General features: G+C 40.6%; 1 non-coding gene across 1 annotated transcript; it reads right to left on the minus strand.

The window, feature by feature from the left end:
• Positions 1 to 1,504: 1,504 nt before the first annotated feature.
• On the minus strand, positions 1,505 to 1,607 carry LOC141616044 (small nucleolar RNA R71). The gene has a single exon (XR_012530422.1). It is a non-coding gene; the product is annotated as a small nucleolar RNA R71 (small nucleolar RNA).
• Positions 1,608 to 17,421: the final 15,814 nt, after the last annotated feature.

Below are 17,421 nucleotides of genomic sequence, written 5' to 3' on the forward strand. Positions count from 1 at the left end.
TTTTCTAGCATGCATTAGGGTCATTTCTTATCTATAGCTTCCTATTATGCAAATTTTATGAGGTTTTGTGCCCTTGGTAGGAGAGGAGCGCTAGCCTTGGTTAAACGGTGCAAAACGGAGCTAAATTGATCGCATCTAACAACCAAGAAACAAGGAGAAGACCAATACTAAAGGTCTTAGTCAACAAAACAATTTCAACTTATGCACATGTTATGCTTGATGAAATGGTTGATCGACAACCTAGAATGATTCTCTTATCCTTTCAACCAGACTTATAAGACGTAAACTAACTCAGGGCTTATTAGACCGTGCATATAGTTGAATAGGGAAAACCAAGTTGATTTAGGTGTTGTAAAGTTTTGATCAGATCGGCTCCGAGACCTAACTCTCCCCAGGAATTGTAAGATATAAACTAACTCGATTCCATTACAACAATAGTTGCTTGCATCTATGTAACTTATTTAAGTGATCTAATCATGATTCCCCTATGAACCCATGACACCCTAGTGTTTTTAATCAATTGTTTACAAACTCTATTTGCTTATCTTGCTTTGCTTTCATTTATTTAGTTTTCCTTTGCTTTAGTTTAAATTTCAAATCTCAACCTCAACCCCAATTGTGACTCTAAGACATAGCTATTTACAACCGATAAGTCAATACAATACCCCTCCCTTAGGATCCGACCTCTACTTGCCACTCTACTAAAAGTAGTTTGTTGAGATTATAAATATTATTTGAGGGCATAGAATAGACGACAATTCTAGAGCTACATCAAAATTGTGCCGTTGTCGGGGACAGTGTTCAATTGAGTTGTTATCATTTGTCGTTTTTAGTTGTGTCTTTCTTAACCTTGGGGAAGTCAATCTCCTCAAGGTAGTTTTAATTGGATTCTAGTTATTTGATTTTTGCATGTCTAAGAAATCACAAGGCGATCTTTTGCCTATTGATCCCAAAATCGAGAGAACTTTGACAAATATTAGAAGAACCGTTAGAGGTACTTCAACAATTGTGGTATTGAAGAGCTTGTGGACATTGGTATCATCCAAACGGATAGTTGAAAACACTAAACCTTTTGCATGATAAGGAGAGGATAACCCAATTCCAAACCAACCACAAAATCAACCTACAGTGCCTAATTTCTCATCTCATTCCGTACTAACCGAGGAGAACCGACCCAATGGTACTCCAACACCAGCCTACTTGACCGGTAATTTCATTGCCAAATCCGCATTCATGCAATTAGTCGAACGAAGTCAATTTGAAGGGATGCCTGGTGATGATCCTCATCTACACATGGAGACTTTTTGTGACAATTGTGATGGAAATTCCCAAACGGGGTTACACAAGATCAAATTCGATGGGCATTGTTCCCTTTTTCCTTGATTGGAACCAAGAAAAAATTGTTGAAGAGCCTAGACAAGGCTACTCTTGGAATCGATTTATGGAAGAAGTTAACACTTGCCTTTTACAAGAAGTTTTACCCTCCGGAGAAAACAAATATGTTAAGATGAGGCATGGGAAAGATTCAAGCAAACAGATGAAGAGTCTCTATATGAGGCATGGGAAAGATTCAAAGATACATGTCGCTTTTGTCCTCATCATTGGTTAACCGAATGGTTTCTAGTCTAACAATTTTGGAATGGGTTGTATGAAGACGCAAGGAGTGTGCTCAACATGAGTTCTAATGGAAGATTCACCGAGGTAGATGATAACCAATGTTAGCCTAAGATAGAGGATATGGCGGTTCACAACTGTCAATATAGTAGGCCAAGAAAAGCTAGTAGGGGAGGGAGACATGAAGTTGACTCCGTCATACAATTGAGTGTCGATTTGGGTGCCCAATTATGCTCCCATATTCACACAATGAACTTGAAATTTGACAAGGCCGTAGCCAAGATGAATGAGGCCTCTCAATCACCAAAGCAACATCAACAAGTCAATGCCATGGTGATGTAGATACCTAGTATCTGTTGAATCCCCAACAAACACCTGATGATTATCGGACTATAACATGCTTAGGAATCGATATGTTTAATCGACAGTTTTGTATAACTATACCTCGAAAAACTCAAGACGATTTCGAAAACAAAACATTTTCAAAAATTTTCAAAAGTACCTGGAGTGTTTAATGCATGACGAGTGGGTCACATCAACACTAAATAGAGTCAAAATCGACACAGGACCAAAAATCGACTCAAAAATTCAACACCCGACTTCAATAACGTGTTAAACCAAGTTAAACACAAAAAACAAACATCACAAAGCTTCCATGAAAAAGCCAAACTTGGGAGGGGTCAACCCATTAAATTGCCTTCAGTAACTCCGAAGGAGATTGCCCCAGCTGTCGGTAGGGGATACTCCTGGTCAACACCAAAAAAAAAAGTATACCCGGTATACATGAATGGTCAAGTACTACAGTCATGCCATCCAAAACTTAGGATAGAACAAATCATGATTTTAAATGCGTGATAGTGACAAGACAGCTCGAAGACCGCGAAATGGCCCGCGCCTCTTCGAGTAGTCCATGGGGCCACGTCTCTCAAAACACAAACAACCACTCAATTTTTAATAAATACCCTTCAAATACCACAATTTGACGGTACGCGAGTTTCCGCCCCTCATTTCTCCCTTAAAATTCTAGACTCGACTTCTCATGTCACAAACCGACACGTGTTTTCGACCTACCGATCGGAAAGACAAGCCATACATATTGTTTGGTACCATCATCGTGCATTAAATCACTTGACCGGCCATCTCGACCAACTACACACTCCGTCGATTTCTCGTCTTCAACCTAGCATGTAAGTATGAGGGTAGGGATTTCAGCGGGCCGGGTAAAAGTGGGTACCGTCCCGCACCCGCCCCAGTTGGGGCAGGTTTGGGTAGAGCTTTCGCTGGTAGTGGGGCGGGTACGGGTACAAAAATTCCACCCGTCATGGGTAGTGGGGCAGGGATGGGTTTTATGCCATAACCACCTAATATCCGCCTACTCGCCAATTACTAAAAAATATATATTTTATTATGACTTATTATAATGTTCTTTATTAAAATTTATAGAAAATATTAAACTAAAAATATAAAAATGAAATTTTGAGAAAATTCATAGTGATTAAACTACATTTTATCCAAAAAAGTATCGAAACAATTATGACAAAGTTGGTTGGTGGGTAAATGGGGCGGGTACAGGTCTAGATTTTCACCCGGCAAGGCGGGGACATGTATGGAAACTTTTACCCGCCATGGGTGGTGGGGCGAGTACGGGCTTGAGAATTTCTTGGCGGGTACGGGTATGGGGGAGCCTATATTCACCACCGTCCTGCCCCAATGACATCCCTATATGAGGGTGTAATAATCCTCTTCTTTCATGTCTTTTTATCTATTTTTATGACCTTAACATGCTAAAACATGCATAACAATGGTCCAAAATACGGATCAAATGAGCCAAAACCGAGTTTTGACCTGAAACAGAAGGCCCTAGTCACCACTAGGTACATCGCGCCTCAATGGGGTGTCCAGGTCAGAAATCAAACGTGTTTGAGTTCATTCTTTCCAATTTTTTATTTCATTTTATAACCGGTTTTTACCGTTTCAAATCATTTTCATGATAAACCTTTTAACCATAAATTATTTTCACCCTTGGTTCTTCATACCATGACGGTTTAATCCGTGTTTCGGTGATCATATTTGGTGACTTACATATTAAAAGGTATTTTAAAGCCTTTTATTCATTTCTTTACATTTCAAAAAAACCACATTAGTCATACATGCGTAATCATCCTTGGTTCCACATACCATGTCGATTTTAAACCCGAGTACGATGATAAACATTAACTAATTACAAAACAATGAACTTAATACAATTAGTTCATAATAAACAATTTTCGAAAGTATTCATGTCAAGCTTGCAAAACCGAACCCGACATCGAATATCGTCAATACAATGATGATTATTCAAGTCCCGTTCTTCATATTGGCATAAAAGTGGTCTAAACGACCTTTTCGACAAAGATGGTTTCAAATACCCTCTTACAAACCATTTTACAAACATTTTCAACAGTCAGAAGACATCCCTTGGCTCGTCTTCTATCTCGCGCCTAAACAAACCCAACTGTTTTCCAGTTTTCAAATCAGGACAGGTCCTTTTGCATCGCCTGATGGCTCGCGCCTCAATAGGCTGCCTGATGCAGGTCTTGCTTCCTTTCCAGCATTTGCCTAGGACGATCCCAACTTCGGTTACCCCAAATACAGGACAGATCAGATGGCAAGTCAGCCCCTTTTAACTTGTATTTGCAAAATGCCTTTCTAAGACAAATGGATCACGTTATGCACGATAGACCTAAGTTGGTAAATGGATATTTAATTTCCGTCTTGCATGCAAATTAACACTAAATCAAACTTGACATCAATTACTTGATATATGAATAAACAACTAATATAGAAAGCTCATATGTTAGGTTTAAACTTATGGATGCACATTCATGCATTTACCCGTTTTATCAACTTTTGCATTCAACCAACTGATACCGTCGTCAGGTACCAAAAATAAAATACCTAGTTACACTAAAAGAAGCTAGCAGTAAGTAGGGTCGATCTCCACAGGGAGGCGGTCACTATCTACTTGTTAATTTGGTCTGTGTAAGGTCACATGATGAGGGTTTTAATTGATTTCTAAACTACTGAAGATTAAGGGAAAGAGAAATAAAGGCAGAAAATGTGATAAAGATAATAGATAAGAGAGAATATGTCAGGATTTCGGTTCTCCATGGTAGTCAATCGATTCAGTTGCAAATAGCCTAGACAATCTACTGTGAGAAGGATAACGGAAAGGTCCTTCCGGTCCACTTTCTATCCTAGAATTCCACTAACTTAACTTCCGTCCTCATTAGGGTAGTCTACTGTTCATAGCAGGTCTGTTCATTCCAATCTTCCAATCCAGGAACGAAATTAACCAAATTAAAGGGCAACTTAGAAGCGTGCACTCAACTAAGTCGGTATTATAATTAAATTGCCATGGGTACAGATTCTCACAACTAAGCCGTCTAGTCTATTCGCTACATCATCTTTATTCTACCATAGATCCCCTAATCCCAACATGAATGAATTTAGCTACTCATATTGCTAATGTTGTCAATAATAATGACATAATGAAATAACTAACAAATGACATAATGAAATTGTAATAAAAATACATAAACTAATTAGGGCAGAAATTAATTAAGGAAGAGCAAAGGAATTAAAGCAAACAAAGTATGAGATTAAGATTAAAAGAGAGAAAGATTACAATCATGAGAATTCCGACGTAAAAAGCGACAAGATCCAAGCGATGAAACCCGAAAAGCAGAACTTACAGTGGAAAAGTTTAGGGAAAAGAGAAGAGTAAAGAGTGGCGTCAGTAAAAAAGTGTGTTTATAACCTAATCCCGACTTCCTTTATATAGGGAAGTCATTATTAACATAAAATAAACCTAACACGAGATAAAAATCCCGAGTATAATAGCTAAATACTCGATCGAGCAACTTTATATCACTCGATCGAGCAAAACCAAGCTAAAACCTCTCGATCGAGTACTTTAGGTACTCGATCGAGCACTTATTAAATATGCACTACTCGATCGAGTAGAAAAAGGGGTCGATCGAACACAATTGTACTCGATCGAGTACTTTTCGGTGCACAATTCCTGCTTCGCGCACTGAACTTCAAACGGCTGCCATTTCTTCGTTACTTGGGAAAACAGGGCGATTCCGGTGGCGTTGGAAACTAAAGAGGACAAACTTTCATCTGCAATAGGAATCACCTTAAAATCAGTTGTAGACTTGAGATATGGCTCTTCAAAGTAGGCACTAGTAATTTGAAGTTCTTCCTTTGCTCGCCTAGCTAACTTACTTCTTTGCGCATCTCAAAATAGCTACATTCCTGCTCCAAATTCACTCTTCCTCCAAATGCATGCTAAACGGACGGTAAAAGTCTCGATTTCACTATTTTCTGGTCCATTCCTACAAATAGAACAAACAAACCAAAGAAGCATATTCGGGGCATTTCGTAGCATAAAACTACGATAATAGCATAGAAATACGTGCATAAAAAGGCCAAAAAGAACTATATAAAATGCACGTATCACCAACCAAGATCAATCAGTAGAGGCCCCTACTGCGGGCGGGATTAGGTATCCGATTAAAGGGCTTCCAAATATGTACCTTCACCTCTTACTCAGAAACTTTGGATAGTGGACGATCTTATCCAGGGCGAACGAGAGTCATTCTAGAGATAGGATGCTAAAGAAGGACGAGTCCTTATCTTTAGTACCTATGTCAAAAACCGTTTTTTGCCTTGGTTGACCTTGGTATAAAGTGGATTCGAACGGTTTCCAAGCATTCCAAAAATGCTTGGTGGCGACTTCAAACATCTCTAACATCTTTTCGAGACCCTTGCTGAGAGAAAACCGACCGATCTAAAGCGATCTGGTCGAAAGCATTTTTACGCCACCAAGCGTGGCTTTCAGACGGCCACATGTCCACAGATCGGCTGGGCGAGTGGGTGGCCCATGTCCATAGATTGGCGACTACGTTGTGGAGAACTAGGACACTTGTGTCTTTGTGATCCCTAGATGGCGAGACTCAAATAAGGTCTTAGTTGGAATGCACTAATTAATATTACGGTCATGAGTCGGGTTCCTTGTCCGGGCCCCCAACCTAACAATTATCGACCAATTGGATCGTTGCGTCGACGTGAGTTTCTTATCCACGCGTTCTGAATCCCGATTGAGCCAAGCATACCGTTGCGTTACACATTTCTGTTTTGTCAAAGAGCTTTCATTTCCTTCGTGCACGAGGCTATAGCACCCTTCTTACACATTTTGTTTGGTTTGGTATCCCTCTCGAAAATTGGGGTTTGATCGCTTGGTGTGTAACCCACCCTTTTAAGCCAAAACCCGTGTCCGTATTATGCATCATATAATGATACTGCGAGTGCTAATGTGCTAGGTGATCCTGAGTCCTTCCGTGTAGTTTCAAACTTTCAAAACACCCTTTTGCGCCTTTATAATGGCCATTTCAAACCTCGGTCTTTCGTCGACCGTTGCATACCTTTTCAGGCCGTTGTAATGACGATTTTCAAACCCGTTTTCTTACAACCATTTCAAAAAGCACGCCTTTTTAGGCCGTCATAATGACGATTTTCAAACCCGGTTTTCCACAACCGTTTCAAAAACACCTTTTAACGCCGTCGTAAAGACGATTGTGAAACCCGGTTTTCAACAACCGTTTCATAAACATCTTTTTACGCAGTTATAATCGCCGCATCAAGACACGGATTTTCACCCGTTTCACGCCGACACAATGGCTCTTTCAAAACCCAAAAATGACACACCTTTTTCGAGGCCAAATCTCGAGGATCATACACCGTCCCGGGACCACAACCTTTTCAAACCTTTCAAAACCCGATTTTCAAAACACTCGATTTTGGATTTCAGAGCCGTCTTCGGAAACAACACATTGTTTTTGGAGCCCCCACAACTCGAACTCAAACCATCTTTTAAAACAAAACTTAAGACAACTTTTCACCTGACCAACTTTTGAAGATCCATATTCTTCAGAAGCCGTCCATAAAACGACAAATGAATCATTTTGAAAATCTCTATTTTCGAAAATTTCAGTATACCATTCCAATTCTGCCTCGTGTCTATCGAGTCGAAGCAAACGTATTTATGAGTCTTTACTTATGAGTCGTCTTACCTTGAGGCTCGTTCAATGGCATTACGCCCTTACGTTGAACGCGAGTCAAAGTCCGGTCAACACCGTCACACCATAAATCGAGTCAGCACTGAGGCACCACACACGGTTGCCCTCGTCTTGTTGAGTCCAAGGTGTCTTTCCGTCTTTTTTGTTATCTGCGTTTAGGTGTTAAACCGTTTTCGGATTGGGATGTAATGTGAGCCATTTTCTGCCTCAGAGTCATGGCCCATTCTTCAGCTTCATCTAACAATAACAATGACAACAGAGGCGTCACGACTGCTGCTCAGCTAGCCAGCCTGCTCAAGATCTCAAGGTCACCCTGGACCGTGTCGAGACCGGTATCAACACCTTGAAAAACAAGGAAACCGGAGAACACAACACTCCGCCTTTGACCGAAACTGAGAAAAGGTTTAAGCTCTTAGAAGAATAGCTCGTAGCCCGTGGTAAGAAAATCCACCTTGAGAACAATCGAAGATTCGAACCCGTTGGGGATCAACTACCCTACAACTTTACCCTAACTGATGTACCCAAGTTTAAGGGAGTGGAGGACCCACTCATTTACATTCGGGCCTTTAAGGATTACATGTCTATCAATGGGGTCAAGCAAGAACTCTTCACCCGGATCTTTCCGTCATCCCTGGAACCAATTCCCCGCCAATGGTACTATTCCCTCGACCGCAAGAGCATTACCACTTGGGACGAACTCGCCGTCGAATTTGCTAAACAGTACGCCGACAACGTTAAAATCCAAGCCAACACCCGCACTTTTGAGGTCCTTACTCAGAATGATAAGGAAGGGTTCACATAATTCTTGACCCGTTGGAGGAGGGTAGGCACTCAATTGGTCAGTAAGCCAAGTGAATCGACTCTGGTGGAAAATTTTATCAACAACCTCCGTCCAGTTTATGCCAACCTGCTGAGATATCAAAACATCAAAACATTCCAGGACCTACAAATCCTCAGAACCCGCATTGAAGACGACTTCCGCAAGGGCGTTTTAGCCAAAATCGCCGGTAGAGGCTATCAGGGGTCTATATTAACTGGATTTCACCCCTATGGTCAGGCAAACAAAATTGATGAGGTCAACCTCCTCGAACCAACCGCAAAGAAAACTGAACGTCCTCAAAGGGTATTCACGAACTTGGGAACAACTTATGCCAGTGCCCAAAAAAACAAGTGGACTAAGGGAAACTAGAGCCGATTGGGCCCACTTCGGACCCATCCGAGGCGCAGAAAACCCGCTTCTGGAATCCCAATGCCTACTGCCAATACAACCAGAGTAAAGGTCATGACACGAAACCCTGCTTTAAACTGAAGCACGCCATTCAAGATATGGTTGAGAAAGGGGAATTACCTTTACCTCCGCCAATAAAACCAAATAACAAAACAAACCCGTTTGGAATCCATGGCATCTCTGATGACGAGCCAACCCTGGATTGCTCACACCTCATCCTACCTATTAATGACGAGGTGAATGCCTTGGAAAAAAACACCTCGGACGGGATGTTCGTATTCAGCGCCGCAACCATGCTCACCATGTTCCAGCAGGTTGAAGAAGCCATAGCCAGTCTCTTAGAAAGGATCACCCGACTTGAGGACGCCTACCACCGGCTGGTATTCAACCCACCACAACTAACACCACACCCAAGGGAGAGCCCTTCAATTACCCAAAACTCCCAGTTCCAGAAAGGATTGCTCCCACGACCATTCTGGCATGCACCTCACTATAATCAACCCCACAAAAACTACCCCCACAAGAACATACCCTACAAAAACTACCCAGCAAGGAATACTTGACTATGATGGCCTCCAGGTGCCATCTTTCTTAGGAACCAACAATGCTGGAATATCCCAATGGCTTAAAGATTCTCTCACAAATCCCTTGTTCATCAATTAATCAATTTGTTTCTGTAGCTCTTTTGTAAAACAGACTGGAATAAAGCAAGAATGCAGTCTGTACAACTCAGGTTGTTGTTTCTTTGTTGGCTAGCTGAGTACTTTCCAAAGTCAAGGCTTTTTGTAGTTTTATATAGTTGATTCCTGGGAAAATGGTGCAGTGGTCCTTCAGCAACATCCTCATAATTGCCTCACCAAAAATGGAAAGATTACTATATGCTTTATCAATCCTTTCGACAACATTTGACTGACTATCCTTGCTTGTTACTGTGTTGAGTTTTACATTGCATTTTCTTGGCTGGTCATGGATGTCTGGGACTCTAGCTGGACTTTGTTTTAGGCTCACCCCAGTTGGCCATATTGGCAGCTGAAAGCTGGACCTGGTGAACCTCTTGACAGGGTGTTATGGTGGTGGTTCAGGTGTGGTGTCCTGGCTTGGGTTGGGTGTGGGAGCCCCTGATTCAGCTCTTGCTGCAATACCGTTAAGGTCCATTTCAAGACAAACCGACGCAGTTTAAGCACAAAGCGACGCTTATTTCGTCAGCATAAGACAGTCTCACAAAGGCAAAAATTCAAATTTTGCCCACAATGCCCAACGAAGATCCAATATGGCAAAGACGGTCTTCCCCGACTACAACGCAACCTAGTGGGGTACACGATTCAAGCAAACAAACACAACATTGTGAACTAAGACGAACTTTTCTCTAATTCTCGTTTCTTGCTTCTAGGGAGCAGGAATGGGGACCAAAATGCAAACTAAAAGCACCTCTATACTCCTAAACAGGTTTCTAACCTAATGCAACCATTTATTTCACTCAAAAATAGGACAAGCGAAAATGCCCAAATCGATTTTCAAGTGGTTAGGGTTTCACCACAATTCAATTAGCAAAAAGGCAAATAAATTCAAATGGATTCAAGAGGATTTACATACCTTGAGATGACATAAGAACAATGACACACAAACAAGGAAGGGACGAAGTTGAAAATGACGATTTTTTTGTGTTTTTGCGATATATGTCGAGGAAGAAGAAGGGAAATGAAGAGCAAAGCCTTCTCGCGTCTTTTTATAGAAAAAAGGGGAAGCGCCTTGCATCGCAGAATGGCTCGCGCCTCTTTGAGGTGTTCCTTGCTTAGTGGAATTTTGGGCTTTGGCCTAATTCTCATACCATTTTCACAAAATTTCAATGATGAAATTAAAAACCGTCATTCTCAAACACAAAACCAAATAGTGAGATTCAAATTCGCTATTTTCACAAATTTCAACGACGGCATTAAAAACCGTCATTTTCAAACAAAATAATAGTGAAATTGAATTTCTCTATTTTCACAAATATCAATGACGCTATTTTCACAAATTTAGGTGCAAGTGTGAGTGTCATGCCGTACTCGGTATGCAAAAGGCTAGGGGTGGGAGAACTTAAGTGCACTACTATGACTCTACATATGGCAGACCGAATAACAAAGAAACCACTTGGGGTATGAGAAAATGTACCCGTGAGAATTGGAAAGTTTTTTTATACCGGTGGACTTTGTTATCGTTGACATGGAGGAAGATTCCAATATACCGATCATTCTAGGAAGACCGTTCTTACACACCGCCAGAGCGGTGATTGACGTAAAGCACGACACGCTCACACTTGAAGTTGGTGACGAAACAATCACCTTTAATCTTGAAAAGTCTATGAGAGCTCCCAACATGCATGAACCATGCTTTATGGCTTATCATTATAGCCGGGAAGGTGAAAAGAAGAAAGTGGAATCCTCATTCAAAGGTAAAGTCAAAGAGTAAAATCCTAACAAGAAGTCAAGGAAACACCGCCCAATTGGAAGAACAAAGTGGATGATATTGAAGTGGCTCTACTCGGAGAGCATGAGATTTTTCATAACAAGAATGAGGGCTTGAAAGGCTCATCCATCATGACAAGTATTAATGAAGGTCTCATTAGCCATGACAATAAGAAAGAGGAGTTGCACTTGCCACCTCATAATCCTCTCAACATGGGGGAAGAAGAAAAGGAAGTAAATGGTCTATGGGATAACGAGTTCGACGGATTGGTTAATCCTTACATTGGAAACGTTTGACCCTAGATCAAGGCTTTGTAGCCCCTTGTCACCACAACATTGACTCGGGTTCCTATACTAGTGGAAGCAACTATGTACCAAGGTCTACACAAGACTTCTACCATGAAAGTGAGCAAGCCTTTGATTACTTCTATAAGGCGTTGAGCAACATCAACAACGCCCGTGCTTTGCCTCCTTAAGACCTATCAAAATGAAGGAGAGTTTGGTGGAGTCCTCCCTAAACCACCATTTGTAAATATGCTAACCTCTTAACTTGCATTTCATTTAATTTGTGCATTCCATTATTTTTGCATTGCATCTTATATGCTTTGTTATAGGAATTTTGTGACATTAGAGCAAGTGAGGAAGGGTTTTTAATTGTGTTTGCAATATGTAGTGTATGATGATCAAGTGTGGGGAAGCAATTGCCTAGACTAGCCAAGCCTATGGAGTGCAACCCAATGATGGAAATATAGGAAATGAAGGATAAAAAAATAGCTGAAAAGGGATCCCCACGAGTTGGCCTTAGCTCGTGGGGTTTGGAGCAAAGAAACGAAGAACTGCACTGCACCCCGCTCGAGCTGGAACCAGGACGAGCATCGTATTACTCAGCCCGCTCGAACTGAGGCCATGTCGGGCATCCCCAAAGAAAAATTGCAAAATCCTGAAGCAAGATCCACCCGTCCTGAACCCAGGTCGAGCGTCTCTATCTGCTATTTGGACTAAAACACGGGATTTATCCTTTCATTTGTCATTTCTATCTTCCCCATTTACAAACATAAAATCATTTCCCTCACTATAACATTCAACCAAACCATCAAAAACCCACAATACTCAACCAAATTAATCAACAATCATTTCAAACTTGCTCAAATTCAAATCAAATCACTCCTTTCTCAATATTTAGACCTTCAAACATCAAAATCTTCCCAAATCAATTAAAAATTTCTAGGGTCAGCACATTTTCGAGAATCCCCAAATTAATTGAGAAATTGATTGAAGTTGGAAGAAAGGAAGGGCATTCAAGCATATCAAAGGTTTGTTGACATCAATTCAAAGGAGGAATCAACATGGCAAGAACTATGGGAAACACTCAAGCATCAAAATCCAAAAATCTTTCAAAGAGACAAAAAGTTCTAGTATCCAAGGCATTGGTGGTGTTTGAACAAGCAAGAGAGCAAGCAAGGGAGCCTATTGAGGCCATTGAGGAGGTTTCCACTACAACACCGGAGGTCGAGCAACTCAAAGATATCCGGAGGCAAATTTCCTTTCTAATGATCATAGAAATGCATTCGAATCACTTAGCAAAACGAAAGTCATTGCCACCAAATTTGTTTGCGAAGATACTTTAAGAAATTTGGGAGTGCTTGATCAAACTAGAGCATTTTTCGAGTCTATGGGGTTATCTACCTTGTTTGAGATGAAATAATTGACATACCCCTCCCATACCTTGGAGTTCAGGGTAGATACTCGAATATATGTTGAGTTACGGCTCATTTAAATAAGGTACGTGGGCTTTGTGACCTTTGGGATTTCCTCAAGAAGCCTCTAAATTTCAATGCCAAAACCCTATGGAAGGCGATTGCCGGACGAGAATTGACCACTTTTAGGAAGTGCAATGCCTTGTATATCCACCATCCGGGTATTTGGTTTTGGCATCGGTCCATAGCCAATACCTTGATAGCAATAAAAGTAGCAAATCATATGACCGAACTTGACCTTGCCTACTTAGAGTCTTACATGAATGTCCATAGGAAGTCTAAGAAAGATTATAACATTCTTGAATTGTTGTTGGAGAGATGGATGGACATCCAAAAAGGAAAGGAAAAGACGGCTTTTATTGTCAATGGTAACTTGATAACAAAGTTGGCTAAACACTTTCACCCAAACTTGAATGAGAACAATCATTACAAGCCGGTTAAGGGTGGTCATCTCCTTAATATGAGTATGCTAATTCAAAAATTCCATTGGGTGAGACATGATAACTCAACCCTGGGATACGAATGGATAATAAAGGGAGCCGACTCTATAGTCTTTCTCCGAAAAACTTGCCGCATTTTCACTCACCAAAACAACTATCTTATTCCCGTCTCCCGACTTGCCAAGACAATCATCACGAACAACAAAATCCAAATGAAGACCCCTTCTCTTTAGTTATACCGCCTTACCTCTTTACCTTTGAAGATTTAACAACCGATGATCCAAATGTTTTGGAGGACAACGATTACTTGACTAAGTTCATGAAGCACGTCCATAAGGAGGGTTATAAGGATCAGGTGAACGCCTACTATGCCCAATATCCACAACTCGTTCACTTTGCTAGGCAAGGACTTCAGGACCCTAAGAGTCCTTTGACGGATTGGGTGGATAGGGAGGTATTGTTTCCTCAAGCCTCCCAATATGAAGAAAGGGAAAACCGGGTTGCTAGGAGTGAGGAACATGGTGATGATGAACATGGGGAGAGTAGTAGAGCAATCAATGAAGAAAGTGATCAAAGGTCAAGTGATGATGATGATGATGGTGATGCCTCCAGATCTTTGGAGGATGATGACGATGATGATGATATCACGATGAATGATGGTTGATTGTTGACTAGCGAAAGGAGGACGACACAATTAAGGAGTTTGATGGCTTCCATAACATCTCATCCTATACCATTGTGAGTCTCCTACCCCTCCTTTTTCTTTGTTTTTTTTATCTCATGATTGTAGCTTGTATAACATGTTGTATAAAGCATTTAGAATGTCATTTTTGGACTCTTTATAGCTAAGAGTTTTGAGTCCTAGCAACATCAAAGGACTTAATCTCGACAACATTGAGGTAACTATATTTTTTGCTCTTACCATGAAGAATCCAAAATGACAAGTTACTTATCATGCATTGCATTGCATACCTTATGAATAAACATCCTAATTTTGGCACTAGCAATAGTATTTAGTTTGGTTTGGGGAAGTTCATTCATAAGGAACCCGAGTCAATTCAAATTAGCTCTCCAACCTAATAGAAAGCATGCATCATGTAGCATAGTTTAGTTTGCATCATGTGTAATATATATATCATGTAGTATGCATTTAGTATATAGTTCATGCTTTTCATATAGCTTCATGCATTTGCATTTGCATAAATTTGATGTCGTTTTATCTATTGAGGACAATGTCCACACAAGTGTGGGGATTAGAAATTCTAATATCTAACCTATGTTATAAAAATGATAAAAATTGAAAATTCCAAAAACATGTTCTTTTTAGCATAGACTTGTATATACATGTTTGGTTGTCACTCTTATCACATGGGGACGACTATGCCACATTCGAAGCATATGGGATATAAAGAACACCGCATGGTATGATATTTCCAAATCTCATACTCCCTTTCTTATTTGGTAATGAAAATGTGGCTACTTTTTGATGATGTGATTTATACCTATGTGATGTTAGGAGTTCCATTTAGTTTATATGGCATAATAGTTGATAGAAGTATATGCATTAGAGTTGTCTATATGTTAGTTGCACCATAGCATGTAGTTGCATGGTAGAACTTTTATTGTGAAAATGGCTAATTGGGAAGCTTGACAAGTGTATATAAGGTCCTTGTAGATAATCTTTATCCTTAAGACTTTGTTTGCTAGAATACCCTCAAGACATCCTAGGATGTGTTATACTAGTATCTTTTGACCCATGGACTAAGGCCTAGTTAAGAGTATCTTGTGGTGGGATAATTCCTTGGCTAACATTTACTCTAAGGTGACCTTTGAAGCCATACAATCATTCTTTCACTTCTATGTTCATTTTGTCAACCAAAAGGGAATGGGCACAATAATCATCAAATTGATTTCAGATGTCAAATGAATGTAAAAAAGTTTGCAATTTTGCCAAAGAAATAAGGAGTACAAAATATACTCATATGCTTTTCTAGAGTACCCTTGCAACATATGGGGTTACTCTCAATGTTTAAATGTCATGCCAAAGTATCAAATGCTAAACATCAAAAATGACAAGAAATATTCTTTATTTGGGAAATGCTATGAAAATGGGGGAAAAAATAACCCATAATTAAGCAAACTACCATCGTGAAACTCAACTATCTTGATCCCTTTATCTATTGATGATCCTATCTTTGTTGCATGGTAGAGAGGGGACGACCCTTCTTCTTGTCTAGGCAAGAAGGGGAATTCCGCGATTACAATGTTTTCTAACACCATAGGGAATTTGCTCTTGACGAAAGCATTTAGCAATTGTGGACGAACGTAGCCTAGTTTAACACAACTTGGAGGTGACTTGTTTGTATCCTCGTAGACTTAGTAACTTAGAGAACCAATATCTATGGTGGAATGTGTACCCTTAAATTGCGTCCCTTTTAGATGATTTCCTCCACTTAGATGAGGAAAGTGGCAATTCTTTTGTAGATGCATCATTTGACGTGTTTTGTGTGCTTAATGTTTGGATGCATTACCATTTTAGCAAGCCCCGCCTTGCCTTACAAGAAGGCATCTTACCTCATAGATGTCTTGTTGTGAGTTAAAGGGGCGGAGTAAGACCCGCTAATTGTCTCAAATCAGCTATGCTATTAGAGTAGTATAAATAAAGGTCGTAGTTTTAGTCACCTGTTTACTCGGGACGAGCAAAAGTTCGGTTTGGAGATATTTGATGTCTCGTATTTGCGCACATTTAGTCCCCTAACTAACCTCGTTCCTACGCTTTTTAGCATGCATTAGGGTCTCTTCTTATCTTTAGCTTCCTATTATGCTTATTCTATGACGTTTTGTGCCCTTGGTAGGAGAGGAGTGCTAGCTTTGCTTAAACGAAGAAAAACAGAGCTAAATTGATCGCATCAAACGACCAAGCAACAAGGAGAAGACTAATACTAAAGGCCTAAGTCAACAAAACAAGTAAATGGGCAATGATGAAGGACACCCACAACCCCGAAAGGATCCCCATGAGTTAAGGGGAGGCCAAATGAAAGAAGAAGCAAAACTGCCCTTCAAGACGTGCGTCCCAGAGCAAGGACGGGCGTCCTCATAGTCAGCCCGGACGTCCCCAATGCAGAACGGTGTCCAACAGATCAGGAGGAGCGTCCATCAAAAGGAGGTCGTGCGTCCCATGCTAGGACTTGCAAGGTGTTGGACTTTATTTAAGGGGATTAATCGTCATTTACGCCCTTAGTTAACCTTATAATTGGAGAGATGGATGGACATCCAAGAAGGAAAGGAAAAGACATATTTTATTGTCAATGGTGGCTTGATAACAAAGTTGGCTAAACACTTTCACCCAAACTTGAATGAGAACAATCATTACAAGCCGGTTAAGGGTGGTCATCTCCTTAATATGAGTATGCTAATTCAAAAATTCCATTGGGTGAGCCAAGATAACTCAACCCCGGGATACGAATGGATAATAAAGGGAGCCGACTCTATCGTCTTTCTCCGAAAACTTGCCGCATTTTCACTCACCAAAACAACTATCTTATTCCCGTCTCCCGACTTGCCAAGACAATCATCAAAACAACAAAATCCAAATGAAGACCCCTTCTCCTTAGTTATACCGCCTTACCTCTTTACCTTTGAAGATTTCACAACCGATGATCCAAATGTTTTGGAAGACAACAATTACTTGACTAAGTTCACGAAGCACGTCCAAAAGGAGGCTTATAAGGATCGGGTGAATGCCTACTATGCGCAATATCCACCACTCGTTCACCTTGCTTGGCAAGGACTTCATGACCCTAAGAGTCCTTT

The sequence above is a fragment of the Silene latifolia genome, chromosome 11 (assembly GCF_048544455.1).
Source record: "Silene latifolia isolate original U9 population chromosome 11, ASM4854445v1, whole genome shotgun sequence".
Classification (NCBI taxonomy): Eukaryota; Viridiplantae; Streptophyta; class Magnoliopsida; order Caryophyllales; family Caryophyllaceae; genus Silene; species Silene latifolia.